The sequence below is a fragment of the Saccostrea echinata genome, unplaced genomic scaffold (genome assembly GCF_033153115.1).
Source record: "Saccostrea echinata isolate AGI-Se365-2 ecotype Australia unplaced genomic scaffold, CSIRO_AGI_Sech_v1 ptg000014l, whole genome shotgun sequence".
Taxonomy (NCBI): domain Eukaryota; kingdom Metazoa; phylum Mollusca; class Bivalvia; order Ostreida; family Ostreidae; genus Saccostrea; species Saccostrea echinata.
In genome coordinates, this window is record NW_026889763.1 from 9,724,040 (window position 1) to 9,743,667 (window position 19,628).

General features: G+C 31.5%; 1 protein-coding gene and 1 long non-coding RNA gene across 2 annotated transcripts in view; both read left to right on the forward strand.

Moving 5' to 3' along the window:
- Positions 1-19,628, forward strand: part of LOC133187205 (coatomer subunit zeta-1-like) — a 406,408-nt gene that overhangs the window by 299,047 nt on the left and 87,733 nt on the right. The gene's annotated exons all lie outside the window — the stretch shown is intronic.
- LOC133187204 (uncharacterized) lies at positions 3,593-8,832 on the forward strand. Its single transcript, XR_009721143.1, has 3 exons — positions 3,593-3,668; positions 8,060-8,146; positions 8,471-8,832. It is a non-coding gene; the product is annotated as an uncharacterized LOC133187204 (long non-coding RNA).

Genomic DNA, 19,628 nt, shown 5'->3' on the forward strand with positions numbered 1-19,628 from the left:
CGTCACTACTTGTGTTCTGTAAAGTACGGGTTGATTTACAGAACCAGGGTTTTATTACTTACCGCTTTGTCATGTACTTGTACATGTCATCTCAACTCATGATCTGTCTTGTAATCTTCAATAAATGTTATTGCAAAGAAGTGTTTTACATACGCTTACTATTACATTAATCAGAACAGAATTAATCTTCTCTTTAAATTTTTCACAAATTCTTCACATTACCGACGTATACACGATCAATCGGCTCATCTGACTGGTACTAATGCAGCCTAAAAGACAGGATAATTTCCATAAAACTAAAATTTTCTATGATTATTATATTACATGATCATGCACACAGAAAACAAATTCAGTAGTTCCTGTTACCATATGAATAAGTTTCTGTTTCCCTTTTATTAGTTGAGGTCATGGAAAAAGAAAAAAAAATATACATGTAATGTGATAGAGGGTTTGTCTTAATAAACGAAAGATAAAGACGAGATCGCTAGGGTTTTTGACTTTAAAATATGTTAAAATGCATATATATTCTGCAAAAATTTATTTTTATCAAATGTGTGATTAACTGTGTGAAGACATGACCAACAAAGTCTTACAAACGTTTGATGTAAGGTGACAATCATCACATTATGACAAGTTTCTCATACGTCGGTCAGTTCTCATGCATTCCTAAAGATGACGGCCGTGATTAATGAGTTTACCAGAATTTTATGGTTAAAAACCGGTAATACGTTTCATCCCACATGAATGTCCAGTATGATGGACACAAAGACAAAGAAGTATTGTAAACAACCATGATGTACGGAATCCATCGTATTTCAAGGTTTCCTTTAAGTATACTCATGTTTTCTTCTGAGACTCTCTCCAACTTGATGACAAATGGTGGAAAGGTTTGCACGACCTTACAAAAGAACCGACTGTATTTGATTGAAAAAAATACTGTTATTGAACATTTTGTTAACCTGTCAGTCGCACACGAAGGTAATTACATATTAAAATGATTATAAAAGATATTATGACCAATTCTTTAAATGTGATGAAATATAAATCAAGCCAACTCCAAACTACATGTTGAAAGGCAATATTAGAATTACCATATTTGTACTGCTAAATTCGTTTGACAAAATGAAATAAATAAAATAACTAAACAGAAGTAAGTCTAATATAATAAAAGTTAAATAAATAACTCGAAATTTCTATAAATTTTATCACCTTCACGTTATATGTTTAGAGGAAAGAATTTCTGAATTAGAAATTTGGCACACACACAAACACTTAAAATTTTTGTGCATTTTGAAGCTGGAATGACATGAGTACTAAAAGCACATATCTTTAATTCATGTTGATTTATGAAAAAAAGACTATTATTTTTTCTATGTTAACTCTACTGCTGACTTATTTTTGCTTTATCTATTGTCATATATATGTATAAATGCGCGTATATACCGAGTATTGGAACCTGGTGAAACATTTACATGGACTTGATTTCTGAATGAAAAAAGACAGCTTATAAAAGTTAATCACATGTATATTCATGTTATGAATGTTGGAGAAAAGCTTAATTTTAAACAAACTTTCGCCCAAGGATACTTCTCGACTATAATAATTAATCATCACAAGTCACATTTGGCAACTAAGTTTCACAATCACTTGTGATACGTCTAAATGAAATTTGTGCATTAAAATTTAAATTACTTTAAATTTCATTTTAAAAAGTAACATTCCTATTTTCGTCAAGCAGTATTTTCATTTTTGTGAAATCTCCATGCCGTAAAGATAATTTATATTCATTGGTTTTCTTGAACCCACACTGTACTACAATAAAACAATATCCGACCGAAAATATGTACTCACACTCAGAGTGCACATATATCCATGCCAACATTGACAATTATTTAACTGTTTGAGAGTCAATAATGTCAAAAAAGCATAATATTATGCACGTCAATATATGTAATTTCAGTGTTTTGAATGTTGATTATTCTGATGCATATCGGGTTAAAGAAAGAAAATGGAATCGAATATCTGCCAATAGATGAAGTTAACATTAAAAATAAGAAGACTACATGTATATATTTAATATGTTTACGCCAGAACAAAATTTAATCATTTTAAAAATTCGAAAAGTAATGCTATAGCCAAACAAAATAACTCTATATACATCTGTGAACTTGATTCAGTGTATCGATCTTAATTCAATATCTGAGCTTCCCACTTTTCAAATGTTTGGTATATTTGGCCGACTTGCATCACTAGAATCAAAACACGATTCAAATTTCTACATAACGGCTGTTTGTATTACAATGTAAATGTCGCCTGCTTCATCATTAAAACATGAACGTAGAGTGTTTTCAATTTTTATTTGCAAACTAGCATTTTTAGATCATACAAAGAAAGCGATAGAATAGTATTTATCATGAAATGTGACAATCAAGAAAATGTATGATCCTCCAATCCTCAAATCTAAAATGAATTCGCTGACAAGACTGTAGCTCTACTGGTCTGTACGTTTAACAAAGGACGAGAAAGGTAGCACTTGGACTGAAAATACGGCAGTAACAATAAATAGAATATTGATCCTCGATCTTTATGAGGCAAGCTTAATTGCAATCAGACAAAAAGTGTAGATGTAACCTTTTGAAAGAATTTCACAGAAATTCCTATTTTTAGTAACCACGGCAACACAGTGTGCTATGTCAATAAAACCAATAAATAAAAGTATGTATTTTAGTGAAATCAACCTGTGTAGAAAGTTTCACAAATCAAATTAAAGGAGAAATAGCATTTTGAAAGAATATCACAGAAATTTTTATTTTAAGTGACCATGACAAGACCGTTCTTTGAAATAAAAAAAATAAAACACCGATTTATGTATCTTAGTGTAGTCTTCTTGTGTGCCAAGTTATATTGAAAACTGTAGGAGGAATTTTGAAAAATTATTTACCTATAGACAAACAGACGGACGGACACCTTACTACCGCATAAGCTCTTCTGGCCTCCTACCAGTAGAGCCAAAAAGTATCACAAATACATAAATATGTAATCTTCTAATTTAAAAATTGCTCATATTTGCTACAACTTTGCTTGAACTACAAACCCAGATCGCTATACTGATCCCGATTTATTTCTATTCGCTGTAAATATTAGGGTAGGTTGTTCCAGGATTACTAATACGAATTAACGGTAAAGTTTACACTATATAGAGAGAATGAACTTGTTTGTTACAATCCGGGATTGGGTCTAGTTCACGTTCATCCTGGTGAAGTCATTAAGTTTGTTAATACCATTAGGGCGGAATGACTTCAGCCTGTACCCTAATATTTACAGCTCACATTTTTGTTTATACATTTTTGTTTATTTCTTTTTTCCGATTTCCAAATTTATAATATATCCAAATTCATATTTCAAAATTGTCCTTCCATATTATCTTTCTTTAATTTCTTTTTATCATGTAGAGTTACGCTATTTTGAGAGAATAAGACAATGTACGATTTACTGTTGGCCGTAATTAATGGTGTCTCAGGGACGGGTGAGATTCACTCCGGAACTAAAAGTGCGCATGCGCAAAATTCTAAACCTCAGACCCGATCATAATTACCCAAGTCAACATGGCGGCGTCCATGAATAGAAGAAAGCTCAATCAATCAATGTGCGCTCTTCTTAAACTGATCGTAAGTGAACAATTCCTACTTCTTATTCAGTAAAAGCGTTTCTAATTTACGTTATAATATATATATTTGTTATTGGAAACAGTATAGGTATTAAATTATTGTGTGTGTGTGGCCGGGGGGGGGGGAGGTTACATATGTATAGCGTGGGGGGGGGGATTATCTTTAATGAAAATTTACATAGTAAAATATATATAACTTTCTCCAAAAGAGTGAAAGAAGAGTGAAGGATGACCCCCCCTCCCAGGCCTACACACACACAACCCCAACCTATGGGCTTGTAAAAAGCTAGGATGGTGTGAAGGGGAAGAAGAAAAGGTTAGGAAAGAATCCTTGGTGAAAAATCTGGCAAAAGAATATTTTACATTTATAATGCAATGAATAATTTTTTTTATCTCTCTGTTTTTATTTTATTTATAAATAATTCAATGTTGAGACTAGCTGTTGAACTATTAAAGTAATATCACATGTTATATTAGTTATCAATCTGAGGGATAAATTTTATTTTATTTTTTTCTTAATTTTATTTCTTTTTTCTTTTTTGGAAAACGTAACATACATGTATGTTACCATAGATGTGGACCCCTTTACTAGGTTCAATGTTGGCAAGTTCATGTTAAGATAAGTAGGCAAGTACAAAGTACAATATAAATTTTTCACCTTTCAAATTTCCACTAATAAACAAATGAACTTATTTCATCCCTTTTTGGTAAAATAATCATAGCAATTGACAAACATTTTAATCAAAACACAGGAATCTCTTCAATCCATGCAGTTTTCTGTGAATGATGACCTATTGCTCCAAGACTAGTTCACTAAAAATTGTCATATTAATGAAATATGCATTTTTCTCCAGGTCCTCATACTGAGCTGGAGTTTTGCATACTCTGCAAAAGTTATAATGGAGGGAATGACTCTCCTTTGACATAAGATATCAAAATCACAACTTATAAAGTATAGTTTACTCTCATAATTCAAAGCAAACTAATATTTTAATTCAGTTCATCCTAGATTGGACAGATGAACACTAGGGGTTCCACCCCATGCAGACACTCGCCATGCGTTCACAATTACATACGTTTATTTTGCTTATGCAGATGGGTCGTATGGCTTAAAGTTATTCAATAAAGAAAGAAAGTATATTTAAAGAAAAAAATATTTCAACCCATTATCTCAAAATTGGGGAAAATACAAGGCTGGATTATAAATTTATTAATTATTTGAGGCTTCGCCGCCTCGGGAAATATGTTACATTAAAGTTTTAGAATTCATAGAATTTAAAACTAACTATAACAATCTATAATCTTTCTTTACATTGTCATATTTCATGTCAGTTTTACATGTGTGCATTTTTACTTGGTACTGTCAAGATGTTTTTGTGCATTACATGTTAGTTTTGGTGGTGTTGTAAATTCATCTATGAATATGATTATCTTGAAAGTGTTCAATGTTTATAAAAGATAATGAAATTGAAAGCTATCCATTTAAGCTTGTATATATTATGCCTCATTTTTTTTAATGATTGTTGTAAATATCAAAACTTTGTATTGTATGCATTTATGTTTTTAGTTAAATATCTCTTATATTTAGCAAATGTCTTCAAAGAAAGGTTCTCCATTTGTAAATATTTGTATCTATTGATTTTTGATATCACATGTCTTTATTTTGTTCTGCTTTTGTTCTTTTCAATTTCATGTTTTTCAATTACATCACATGTATATTGTTAAAACTGCCAATATAGATTTAGTGTAAAAAAAAAAAAATATTTAAAAAAAAAAATTAGCTTTGAGGACAAAGCTTTTTCAGGCAAGGGGGGAGATTGTTATAGTTAGTTTTAAATTCTATGAATTCTAAAACTTTAATGTAACAGGTTATATTATATGAATTTTAATTCATTACAATTTGACATTTTAAATTTGCTTAAATTTTTATGAAATTAATTTCCTTTTTCTTAATTTCAATTTTGTTTAATTTCATCAAGTTTTCTTAAAATAATTTCAATTTTTATTTTTCTGTATCACAAAAAAATATACGCTTTCTTGAATCCATTAAATGCGGAATTTGAGCAATCTGTCACCTTTCGGAAATCAATTTACTCATGACAGATTGTGAAACAATTATTTTATCTACTAAATAAACTGTAAAATTCTTTTTTATTTCGGCCTTTTTGTTGGCAAATTCTTTGCGAGATTGGCTTGACACACTGCTATGTCACAGGTATTAAATTAATTGTACGATTTAGAATCTTGTTTATTTTGTTTCGGCTTCACCTAATCTTCCTATTGTTAAAAAAACTCAAAACGGAAATTTAGCTAATTGACTTCATCACCTTTCGGCTCTTTGATAATGTAAGTAATCGGTGTCAAGCTTATCAAAAGAAATTGCCGACTTACCTGTAGTAATTTTTGTAACAAGCTTCCTGATTGGTCAAGAGTTCAATTCCGATGTAGAGTCCGGATAGATTGTGAATTTAGCAAATTCACTTTCTATCTGCTGACGTTACAATAAACATCGTTCAACTTTAATCGGAATTGTTTCTCTTTGCCAATTTAGGTAAGCTTGTGTTATTTTATTTGAAAGTTAAAGATTAGATTTAATTTCATTATAGTTATTTTTAATTAATATTGTAATGATTTCCCATAAAGTATTTTTGATACGGAATTAGGATAAATTATGTTATTCATTTGACTTACACTTCATTTTTTTAAATATCTGAAATGTTTTATTAATTTCAAATTGCTTGTTTCATCTAATGTTCAAGTAATGTTTAGAATTATATAATTACATTATTAGCAATCATTTCTATGTTGAATTGTTCACGAAATAGCGTTTTTGGAATTTTTCTATTTTTATAAATTTTTGGCAATTTAATTTTACCGCTTATGAATTATGTCCCCTGTTCGGAACTCTCTAGTCAGAGAAGGTAACTAAATTTTCCCGAAGTTTTGTAAACATTGTCTTTGGAGTCAAATGTTTGTAAGTTTTCTGATTTTATTGTCTACTTTTGGTTTTTAACTTTTGTAACTATAAAAACTTTGGTAAGCGCTATGCATGACTGATTTCACGTAACCGATCGATCTTTATTTGTTGTTTTAGTAATCGTACCTTCTCTTAGCGGGTTTCGCTACAGGTTGTTTCAAAAGTTATTTACTTATCTGACATTGTTTATTCGATAATTACTTGTACTGTTTATTATTATTTTTTTTGTGTAACAACTTTTATAAAATTCACTTTCTATCTGCTGACTTTACAATAAACATCGTTCAACTTTAATCGGAATTGTTTCTCTTTGCCAATTTAGCATTACAGTAGAAAAAGCGAGTAGCTATCCTACCAGGCTAATTTCCCCAAACTTCACAGACGAAAAAGTCACTGTGAAAAATAGTTTCCTCCCTCGGGGAACCATAAATTTGCTATTTCCCTCATACCCATTCCATAACTGTATACTATTGAATGAAATTATTGCACTTGGAGGTAATTTGATGATCATGTTTGAAAAAAAGTATCATCATGATATTATAAGTCTTTTTTATGAACATAATTTGTAATGAGATTCAATAAGATCTAATATATGGTTCTTTTTTGCCAGCAATACCTTTGAAAAGGCCATTAAAATCAGCTAATTGGCCCATGATTTTATTGAAAGCATTGGATATTAATTTGGGTTTATCCATCTGTCTGTCAGTCTATCTGTTACACTTTAGAAATAAGGTATTGTTTTGAATTTTTTATCATAATGTAAAATATGGATCAAATCCCTTATGGTAGATTTGATCATATACCAACCCAAATTTACATCATGATATAAATTTTAAAATGATACCTTATTACTTATTTTTACATGCTGGACCGATTTATAACAATTGTTTGCACACTTAAGTTTTAAATCCATGAAATGATTTATTTTTTCAAACTTCAATGGTATAAATTGAATGTGTGAACAAGTTGACTGCTTATGACATCACTGTAAAATTATGTCAATCCTTTATGACAATGAATTTATGGTCATAATTGACAAACCTATTTGTATACAGAATTAAGTACTGTAAACATATTACACATAAATAAGAACATTAAAAATGTGCTAATTCAAATCTGTGCTAAATTGTTCAAAAATCAATTTCCGCTAAATATCATACATGCTAAATATAATACTTTTACAGTACGTCTTCTTCAAATAGTATTATATAAAGGAAAACATTTGCAATTGTAAATATATATATGTATATAACTATATATACATATATAATACCTGAATTTCTAAATGATATCCCTAAGAGCCTTCTTAAACCAGCTTTAATGTGAAATTTAAATAGTTACCTATGACTTACAAAAGATTCTTTTTGATATTGAGGTCAAAGTAAGCTCAGAATTGTGTGTGTTTTAATTTGCAGGGTAAATGGTCAGCTTGGATTCCAGCAGAGGGTGAGAGTGCCACTATCAATGATTTGGGAGGAGGATCAAATTGAAGACAAAAGATGGTAAAACTTCAGTCTTGATATTCACTACACATGCTAAAGGAGTCACTTATATAAATTCAAATAACAATCTTCACCGAGACTCTAATTCGAATAAATGAAGTGCTTTGTGAAATTATTATTTTAATCTTTGAATTTAATCTTAAATTAGGTTATAAAGTAAGAAAAGGCTTCAAGCAGAAGAAATCTTAATTTATTGAACATCTTGTTGATTAGGAAAGCAAAATATACAACTTACAAAGTTAGAATATATTGAATGCATAATTTGTGATTAGCATTTCTTGTAGTTAATATCTTTTCTTTTTCTTTTCATGTGTGCAACCCTAGAAGCACTCAGAAATGGACCTATAACTTGTGCATTAAGTCCAGTAGCAGGTTGGCAATGGTAGACAGACTTTTGCCTTAGGCCATCGCTCATTTGGTTAAGCTGGCAGTGCAGGAATTCATCTCAGGATCATGTGTTTTGTTGGGTGATGAGGAGTTCCTTTCATACCCTCAGATTATTGCCAATCTTTATCAGATTTCCTTATCCTGACATTTACAAGAGAGAACTTAATTAGTTAATGTTTACATTTTAAAAGCATGTTTGAAGTACCAGTAATTTTTAGCATTCATTTGTTTTAGCTCACCTGAACCAAAGGGTGAAGTGTCAGCCTTTCTGATTGAAATCTGTCCTTTGTTGTCAATGTATTTCTTTATATCTTTTCACATATTTGAACTGTTTTCCAGAACATCAATTTTCAACCAAACTTTGCACAAGGCATCCTTGAGTAAAGGAAATTCAGTTTCTTCATTTAGAGGACTATACCTTCTTGGAAGCAGTGATAATCATGAAAAAGCAAAAATTCGGGGAGAAGGGTGGTCTTGAGGCATGGCTGTCCTCATCGTATATTGAAAATGCATTAAATTTTTGAAAATCTTATTCTCTCTTCTGTAGGCATTTGCCAGGCAAATCAATTGAAAAGTTGTAATGAGCAAGGGTGTTGTTACCACATATGTAAAATTCATAACCACAGGGTCAGGGTTTCTGCTGCCTTGGAAATGCACAATTGATTATGTAGGGTATTTTCACTCAACTTTGAGAGAAGTTAGTCCCCTTTGATTATTCAACAACGATAATGAAAAACTTGGGTGACCACTAAGGTCCTTTGGCTTTTTGTTTTTTGTCAAATTATGGATCCTTGGATAAGGTTGAGGCTAAAATAGTGTATGAAATGAAATAACATTTTTAAAACATTCTTTTCTACAATAAGGTCAATTTAGTTACATGTATATTGATAATGTACATATCCAGTATGTACAATGTAGTTTGATAATGAAGTCCTTCCATTTTGAGTGAATTTAAATTTAGTTTAATTATAATCCCTCGGGGCGAAGGTAGGGTCACCATATTGGGTCAAAATTTTTTTATGGGAATAACGAGGAATTTTTTTTTTTTAAAGTTCTTCAGAAGAACAGGGCTAATATGACTTTGTGAGAGTTATGGCCCATGGGCGTCCCTTTTTATTTTGGTTTGTTATTTTAGCACTTTTGGTGCATGCATAAAGGTTCTTTATTGAAAAAAAAGAAAGAAAAAACGTTTTTTAACTATTTTAAATGATGAAGCCCAGACAGCTAGTACTCTTGAAAGTTACCTTATAATGTAGTTTAACCTGCTTCATAAGATGTGAATTAAAAAAACAACATGTACATAAATTTACAAAATTATTTAATTATTAATTTACATAATTATTATCAATATGTACATAAATTTACAAAATTATTTAATTATTAATTTACATAATTATTATCAATATCTTTCAAAAGATTCTGATTCATTTTTTTTTTTACCTCATCCAATATCTGAGAACATTTTTTACCCATTTTTCCTATTAAAGCAAATAAGAATGTAAGCTGATTATATCTGGGTAAGTCAAATATTTATATCTCATGTGTTATGACATGCCCATGCCTGTACATAGATCATTCAAAAAACTTTGTTTAGTTAACATTTATTGTCTATAATTTGAAAATCTTATTGAATAAACTGATATAATAGGCAGACACTTTTATAAACAAATGCAGGATAAACTAAATACATGTGCATATTTGTATGAGTGTAAAGAATATCACTAGTACAATTAGCACCTTTATTTTAAGAATAAAACATTTTAAAGTTTGATTTCATATGTCTTTTTATTCAGCATGTACATGTATGTTGTCATAATAAAAATATTATGAAATTAAATTATGATTATTCTGAGTTATTTTTATCAAGGTAAATTGATATACTGCTTATACAAATGTTTGGCTCAATGTTTGCTGTTTAATATTTGAACAATTCACATAAAGATTAAAATATGTGAAAGCCTGGGACTTCTTCTTGTAAATTTTTCAAACATGAGTTTTTATTATAATTCTGTAGTACACGTAATATAAAAGTTAGTATTAAAATAGTGTTACACAGTTTTTATCTGTATTCTTGTACATTTATTTACAGTACTTTTCATTTTTACAAAACAAACATGCATAAACACATGCAAACAAATACACCTACCCATGGCAAAAATAAAATACATTTACCATGATGCTTGCAAAGTATAAATTTGTTTGTTCAAAATGAAAAGATGACAACCTACAATATTTATTTGTGAGGTACTAAATAAAATGTATTTGCAAATTCAGATTGTTTAGAGGACGACCATATATTGGGGGGGGGGGGGGCTGCTAGTTTTTTGAAACATATGGTAATGTTGGAAATAGATAATTTTTCCCCAGCTGGCAAGAATTTTTTTTCATTGCCTGTTGGTAACCCCCCCCCCCCCCCGACAACCACCACTACCAAACTACACACACCCCACAAAAGAGAGTTGTGGAGTAAGTCTGTTTTTTTTAATTATCTATCTAATATTTTTTTTCATATATATAATTATTTTTTTTTATTGCCTGTTGGTACCCCTCCCCCAAATAGAGTTGTGGAGTAAGGCTGTTTTTTTCCTTTTCTTCTTATTATTTGCTTCTTTAACTGTTAAACATAAATAATTCGTCCCTAAATATCTTGGAAATAAACAATCTTCTAGTTTGAAAATAAATAAATAATCTAAACACCCCGCTACGCTACCCCCCCCCCCCCCCCCCCGAATTAAACTATCGTCCTCTTAAAATGTAGAGTTGACTCAGTTAGGAGTATGCATTATTTTAAATAATAAAATACTTTTTTGAGTTATTTCAGCATAATTGTTACGAAAAAAAGTTTTATATATCGGAAATAGTTGAGTTACTCCGGAATATACTATTTTAGAGTGAAAATTCGGCGCATGCGCTTTGCGATTTCCGGAGTGAATCTCACCCGTCCCCGAGAAAAATCTGTAATTGAATTAGCGATAATTAATTCGTTCAATTATGTAAACCACACTTCACCAGACTACACCCGATAGACCGGACGCAATTCATAGCGCTCCGGATTTCTTTGTTCACAACTGTTTATAAACTCCAAATTAAACATGTAACATTGTAAATATTTAGTGTTTGGTAGTTTAGTAGTAGTGCTAGTTGTTTTTGCTTCTCTATTTCCTTTGTTTTTATGACTTCTTAACTTTTTTCTTTATCCTGAGGAAGGGACAGGTTGTCCCGAAAATTTGACAATTATTATTGTTCGTGTCGTTGGTCATTTTTAGTGCTTTATATAAATTTCCATCCGTGACCTTGTATCTACTTAGTAGATTCGACACTTAGGATATACAGTGTTGTTGGTTTTTAGTGCTTTATATATATATATATATATATATATATATATATATATATATATATATATATATATATATATATATATATATATATATATATATAATGTTTCCTAGAATTAAAGCTATAATGCTATGTCAAAATTCGAATTTTTGAAAAGTAGGTCAAGGTCAGGAAGACTGTAAATTTTTGATATTTTTCAAAATGTTTTATAACAAGCAGTGCACATGCTAAATACATGTAGCGCATATTTACCTGTCAAAGGTTAAAGAATGTAATACTATGAAGTATTTTGAAAAGTAGATCGAAGTTCAAGTACAAAGGTCACGAGTCAGTCTCTGGTTATATAAGAAAGTCATTGTTCCTCGCAATTCATAAGAGAATGTCAAATACCTATCTCTAACAGTTATCGAGATATAAGGTGTGACACACTGACAGACAGACGCTGGACAAAATGATCCACAATGCAAGTTTCGCTCTGCTCTGCTGGTGAAACAATATATTTACTGGGCTTACGTCTTATCCACTGGGGCCGGTAGCATACTATGTTTGATTTTACGTAATTACTATATTTTCAAAAAGGAAAAGGGAACCAATGTCAGCTCGAATGAAATGAGGCCAAACTGAAAAACACTCCGTATTTTCAATAAAATACCTTGCAGCCAGTGGGATAACAACTGGAATCATTCGGCAACATTCTTTAAGAATATAGTCAGGATCATTTACGAAACGTTTAAGATCTGTATAACCCCAACATCCTGTCATGCAAGTTGATGTCGTTTAAGTCGCCCACTAAATTCCTTCAACACTGCATCCAAGATTTAAATTAAATGCGCGAGGTGATTGGTAAACAATGTTTTTCTAGAACATTGTTGACTAATCACTTTTCGCCTTCCAACTTGCATGGGGTTTCCCAAAATGTCGTCTGTTCTCGGCTCGGACCTGACAGTGTAAATAACAAACCATCATAATTTTTAAGTCGGAGAGATGGGATGTTTTATTTGCAAATATCAACAGAGAAAGATGGGATTTGTGTAGGCTGAATCGTTTGCCTTTTCCAGCTTCGAAAAGACATCAAGACTGGATTGAATGTGTGAATTTTACCTCGTTTTAGTGGACGACTTTAAGTACATTGATTCGAGTTATAAAAACCCATGAATGAATAAGATTACATTTTTTTTAAAAGAACAATGATCCAAGCATGATTCCAGTTGTTATTTTATTGGCTGCTATAAGAAACGGAGTGTTTTTCTGTTTGTCCCTAAATGAATTCGGACTGTCGTTGGTTTTGTTTTTCCTTTCTGTATATAGTAATTTTGTAAAATCAAACATAATATGTTACCGCCCTCTGTTGTCTTATCCTGCAAATATTGTCACAAGCAACAATATATCAAACAAATTGTCGAACATAAGTGCATGTTCCAAGCGATCTAATATACCGATACCGACGAATCTGCGACAGTATGTGCTTTAAGAATCGGAATTAAGTAGTTTGTGACAATAAGTAAATTGCATTTATTATATTTTCGATAGAACGGGGAGGGGAGTCTATAGAGAGAAAAGGGAAGGGGGGGGGAATGTCTTTATGAAAATTCTTACTTTCAAATCTTTTTATTGAAGAAGGATCGGAAATTCAACTCATTCCTCATTGACAATACATGTATTTTGGAGGTCTTTGTAGACCAGGTCCTCCTACAATCTGTCAATATTTCATGAGCACTAATTGTGCTCCTCTATTAGCCGACTTATTTTTGGTATTCTTATGATGCAGAATTCAATTCAAAAACTTCTACATGAGAAAAAGAAAACTCTTCTCTAGAAAACTCTTCTTTGTTTTTCAGTGCAACATTTCGATAGATTGACAACGTTCTATCAATTAACAATAATTATTTTCATCTCATATGTCATTAATGAGTCTGCTATATCTGCTTCATACATGTACTCGAATATTTTACTGACAATAGACGTTAATGGGCAACAACTAAACTATGACAAACGGGATGACAGCAGCTTTTCCATTGTCAACGTTTCCTCTTAATGTAATACACGTAGTCCATTATCACCTGCATATGTTGTTTATGTCTCCCAATTGATTCCATATTAAAGAGTATATTCCGAGTGCCATCATTTCTTTAAAGAGAGACAGGCTACTGACATATAAGTTGATATTACAGGTTTTCACCCATCTTGCTCAAAGTCAGCATTTAGCAAATTCTTTGGTGGTTAAAATGTTCTTGTAAGCAAAAAGAACCTATTTTTGGGTCGTATTTTGACTGACACAATTTCCAACAATTTGTTTGGCCACTGTCTTTATATTATTTTGACCACGGGTTATTGCTTGCCGGATCAATACAGAGTTCTGGCGGCCTGTGTGTTACTCCTCCTAGGCACCTGGTTCAATCTCTGGTGTTTCAAGAGGCTTATTCAAGATTCGTATACTTTATTGGATTTATGGGATTGATGGCTCATCTGTTCCTTACCTTTTTATCGAAAATTTAATGAAATGTACAGGAGAAGACAAAGTATCCTTAGTTTAAGGGAATCCAAATCTAGAACTCATATCCCCGTCCAAGGGGAGATAATAAGAAAAAGGCAAAACATTCTGTGTCATCTAAAACCTTTTCAAGACCCATAGGGCATAAAAAGATTAAATACGAAGGGTTATCAAAAAGTTCGTGGACTAGCGGCATCCAATTAAAACCGCTTTAGGTACATCAATGAATTTTAACACATATCGTTAAGCAGCGTCTTTTCTATCTATAGAATAAACTATAAATCATTAGTTTTATTTTTTAATAAATTGTTAATGTTTTGTAAGTAATTGTATGCCCAGGCTGCGCAACCTCGAACATAACGTTTTTTCTACCTCGGTGTAATGAGAAAAACTCTTTTGATATAGATATTTGTCATCCAAATCCCGTTAATTCAGGCGTGTGGTATGATACAATTGTTCCGTAAAAACTGAAATTTTCAGCTCATTCTGTAAGTTCTATTAAATTCTATCGTAAATTTTATAAGGATGGTCAAAACAATCAAGGGCTTGAAAAATGACGCCAAGAAGGGAGAGGGATTCCTTTTCTCCAACATTCCATAAAGTTTCGCCCTTGGAAAAACTGGTATGTATAACTTTGGCCGCCCTTTCTTAAACTCTTCAATTTTTTTTAAATTCAAATATTTCGGATCTCCAACGTATAGGCATAAGCATCACTGAAGAAACAAAATACAAATAAATATTTTATTTCATTATAATTATTTATTATTATTTAACTAATAATAATAATAATTTTTTATTATTTATTAAAAAAAAATAGAACAAAATATTTTTCAAAAACAACAGGGCTATGTTTAGTCATATTAATATACAAGTATTCTCTGGTAGCTATGTTTTCAATAGAAAAAAGATTTTTAATAGAAAGGAAGCTTCCTTGGAAACAAAAGTTAAAATAGCGTTAAAAGAAGCTTCGCGAACACTTCTATATGAGTGGAAAATTCTCGAATGGGACGTAAAACAACATACAATCAATCAAGGGTGTGATGAATTTACAACAGAATTTTTGAAGGTATTTTGGAAAATTATTGGAAATATATAAATATGTTGTAATGTCAATTAATTTTGCTTTTGAAAACAATAATTTAAGCATCACTCAAAGACATGGTATTGTTATTTGTATGCTTAAAGGTGATAAACCTAGACTATTTTTGGAAAACTACAGACCTACAGTACCTACTGTACGGTATCCTTTACTTAATATTATTTACAAATTTGCATCTGGCTCGATTGCTAATATATACCAAAAAAATACCATGGTAATATTATTCAACAAAATCATACTGATTTTGAAAATTGAAGGAATATTTCTGAAAATAGACATACATGTATAATTATGCAATTTACAGAGAAAGAACATACAAACATACCGGGACTCTTACTCCTGTTTGATTTTGAAAAAAAATCTTTTGATTCAGTGTCTTGGTCTTTTATACAAAAGTCTCTCAAAATGGTTAAATTTTAGTAATTCCATTAGCAAATCGGTTGAAATGTTTTACACAAATTTTATAGCAGCTGTAGATCAAGGAGGAAGTCTGCCATAATAATGTATCGAGGTTGTCGTCAAACAGATCCCTTATCTCCTTTTTTGCTCCATACTTCTCTCTAATACTAGATGGAAGTAAAAAAAATACTTCAAACTAGTCTTTCTACATTCAAATTTCAGACATGTCAGATCTGCATAAAATTTGTAATAAAACACAAGTAGTTTGGATAGTGTAAAAAAGATAGCCAAATGCAAAAAACAAAACCTGTTTAGATTGCAGATTCCAAGTTCCCCTCACGAAAAAAATCTTTTAGCGAAGTTGTTATTCCCAAGATGTACTCGGAAGTAAAAGTTGAAGTACTATTTAATCTACGTGAAGCTGGACAGATAAGCTTTCTTTTGATTACTATGAACAGTAACAGTTACTATTAATTATTATAGTCTTGAAGTTAAAACATTGTGAAGAAACTATAACTAGAAATCCTGATTAAGGTCAACATGTTAATTTTATAGTTTACTTTTAAATTTATCAGGTTGCACTGACAGCTGATGGTTGCTTGGAGCTCACATGCAACAGAATCTTATATAACCATCACATTAACCTGCATAGACAAGAACTGGAATCTATGTAATTATGTTTTGCAAACATTATCAATGCCAAAATCTCACACAGGTAATCATGAAATTATGTAAATTGATTTTATGATTTCATTTTCAAAAATTCTAATTTGATTGCAAGTTAAGACTGAAATTTATTTATTATTTTTAATTGTCTACGGATGTTTCCGTTTCCCGATCGTTATCTCCATATTTGAATTAAATTTTAGAAATATTTTTTTATCTTAAATCTTTATTTAAAAATTCAAATCATAGTCCTATAATATTTTATTAATTTATGGCAACAAAATATTATTATAGTCAAATTTTATCTGTACTTATATGAGAGAATGTTGCAGAAGTTTTGAGGAATGCTGCCAATGAATGGGGATTACCAACATCTCATGGATTTACAGCTGTGATTTCAGACAATGCAGCAAACATGATGAAGGCTGGTTATCTGCTTGATATTTTCACGTGAATAACTATACCCACACATTAAATCTTTCAAGTTAGAAATGTCTTGGAATGAGAAGACTGGAGAACATTCTTGATAAAATCAGGATAATTGTTGCTTTTTTCCACAGAAGCAATATTGCTACAGCTGTATTAAAAAATAATGTCGAGTTTCTGTCATAACCTCAACATAAATTTCTCAGTAATCCAAGATGTGCGTACACGATGGGACTGTGCTTCCGACATGACCGTTGGGTTCCGTGAAATACAAGGTTCCAATATTACCACGCTTAAATCAAAATAACTTGGAAAACATAAGGAAACTGAATTTAAGTCATTTCGTGATGATGATTTTACTTTGGCAGAGGAGGCTGTCCTATTGTTGAAACCATTCAAGGACATATCACTTTATCAATCATCCTGCCGCTTCAACCTAAACATCTTGCTAAGCCCAGTGACCAAGCTGATGATAGCCCGACAATCCGCAGCATGAAAAGTACCATGAACAATGACTTAATAGAGAGATACACACATATTGAACCTACCCTCCGTATGGTTTCAGCACTTGATCCAATTCAAGATTTGAACAGCCTCCTTTTTTATCAAATAGTGAAAAATCAGCTGTTTATTCTGATTTAGTCACAAAGTATGAAGAGTACAAAATTTAGTAAGAGTGAAAATAGAGAAAGAAAACAGAGATGATGTAAACATCAATGAGCCATTCCTGCCATCACTACCTTCACTTGAATCTGAGTCACCAGCTGTCAGACCTGTGAAAAAGAAAGTCGAATTCGTGGGTACTTCAAGTTCTAGTCAGCAAGGTGATTCTGTGGAATCTGTGCTCAATAGTTTTTTTGTGTGATATATGTATTACAAATAGCGAACCACCAAAATCTCCAGTCTTAATAGCTGAACAGCAGGTAAATAAAGCCAATTTCTCTGAATGAAAATTCTATATTGTGGTGGAAAAATAATGAATATAAATTTCCCTTAGTTTCGAAAGTTGCAAAGGCCTACTTGTATATACCAGCAGGTAGTGTGTCCTCAGAAATGGTAATTTCCACTGCAAGGGACATTTTCAGTGTTCAAAGAGCTCGTCTAAAAACATGTTAACACATTAATTTCTGAAAGAAAAGCGTGAAATAGTCCGCATGTATTCAGTGTATTGAATTTCAAAATGTTGTGCTACTGACTTTATTGATTCATTGTTGGACTCAATGTACTATAGTTTACAGTACAAACATTTTTTTTTCCTTTTTATTCATATTACTTAAATTTTGCTAGTCAGTTTACTTAGTTCTGTGTCCCTTTTTATTGTTTAATACACACATTCTGATTGTACACACAAGTACTCTGTAGTTGACATTGAAGAGATGCTTGAGTTTCTGATTGACAATATCTATGTGGTTTTTGGAGACCAGGTCTTCCAACAATCTATTGGAATTCCCATGGGTACCAATCGCCCCGTTATTAGCAGACCTTTTTTTGTATTCATATGAAGCAGAATTTGTCCAAAATCTTGTACGTGAAAAGAAGAAAACACTTGCTGTGGCCTTCAACTCGACATTTAGATATATCGACGACGTATTGTCAATTAACAATGGCTATTTTCATTCTTATGTCGATACGATATATCCTGGTGAACTTGAGATAAAAGATACCACAGAGTCTGACACATCTGTTTCATATTTGGATATTTTACTTGAAAAAGACGTTAATGGTAATCTAACAACCAAGGTTTATGATAAACGTGATGACTTTAACTTTTCAATCGTCAGCTTCCCTTACTTATGCAGCAATATACCTTCATCACCTGCATACGGGGTATATATCTCTCAGTTGATTCGATACGCAAGAGCATGCTCTACGTATGTACAATTTCTAAAACGAGGTAAATTATTGACAAATAAGTTGATGAAACAAGAATATCAGCTGTCTCGTTTAAAGTCATCATTTCGTAAGTTCTATGGTCGATACAATGACCTTGTCAACAAATACAATTTATCATTGAGTCAAATGCTGACTGACGTTTTTCATACTAATTGTTAGACCATTATTTACACACTGAATTGTCGACGGATTTTTCCGTTATTTCCCGATCATGAGAAGGAGCACACGGCGGGTGTGACCGGTCGGCAGGGGATGCTCACTCCTCCATGGCACCTGATCCCACCTCTGATGTTTGGAGGTCCGTGTTTGCTCTGCTCCTATTTTGTATTGTATAATGGACTTTTGAGCTTGAATACTGTTCGTTATCTCCATATATTTCACATTAAACAAATAAAATGAAAAAAAAAATTATGTAATGATTTTACAGAATTATACTTGTAAAAAATTACAGAGATTTGCTTGAATTATAATAGAAATTGTATACAAAATATCATGATATTACCGTGATTTTTTAATTATTTTTTATTATTATTTTTTTTTTTGAAAACTATCATGATATATCGCGACAAGAAAATTTTGCCGATACCCATCCCCACTCTTGGCAAAAATACTTGGAAAAGAGTGTTTGATTTGAGTAATGCTGAAATGGGAGAGAATATTAAAATTTTCTCTTCCTTTCAAAATTGCAACAAAAAAATCCACAAAACTTGAATGGTTCCAATTTAGAATAAATCATAAAATACTTGCAACAAATTCCTTGTTGCACAAAATTCGTAACAATATAT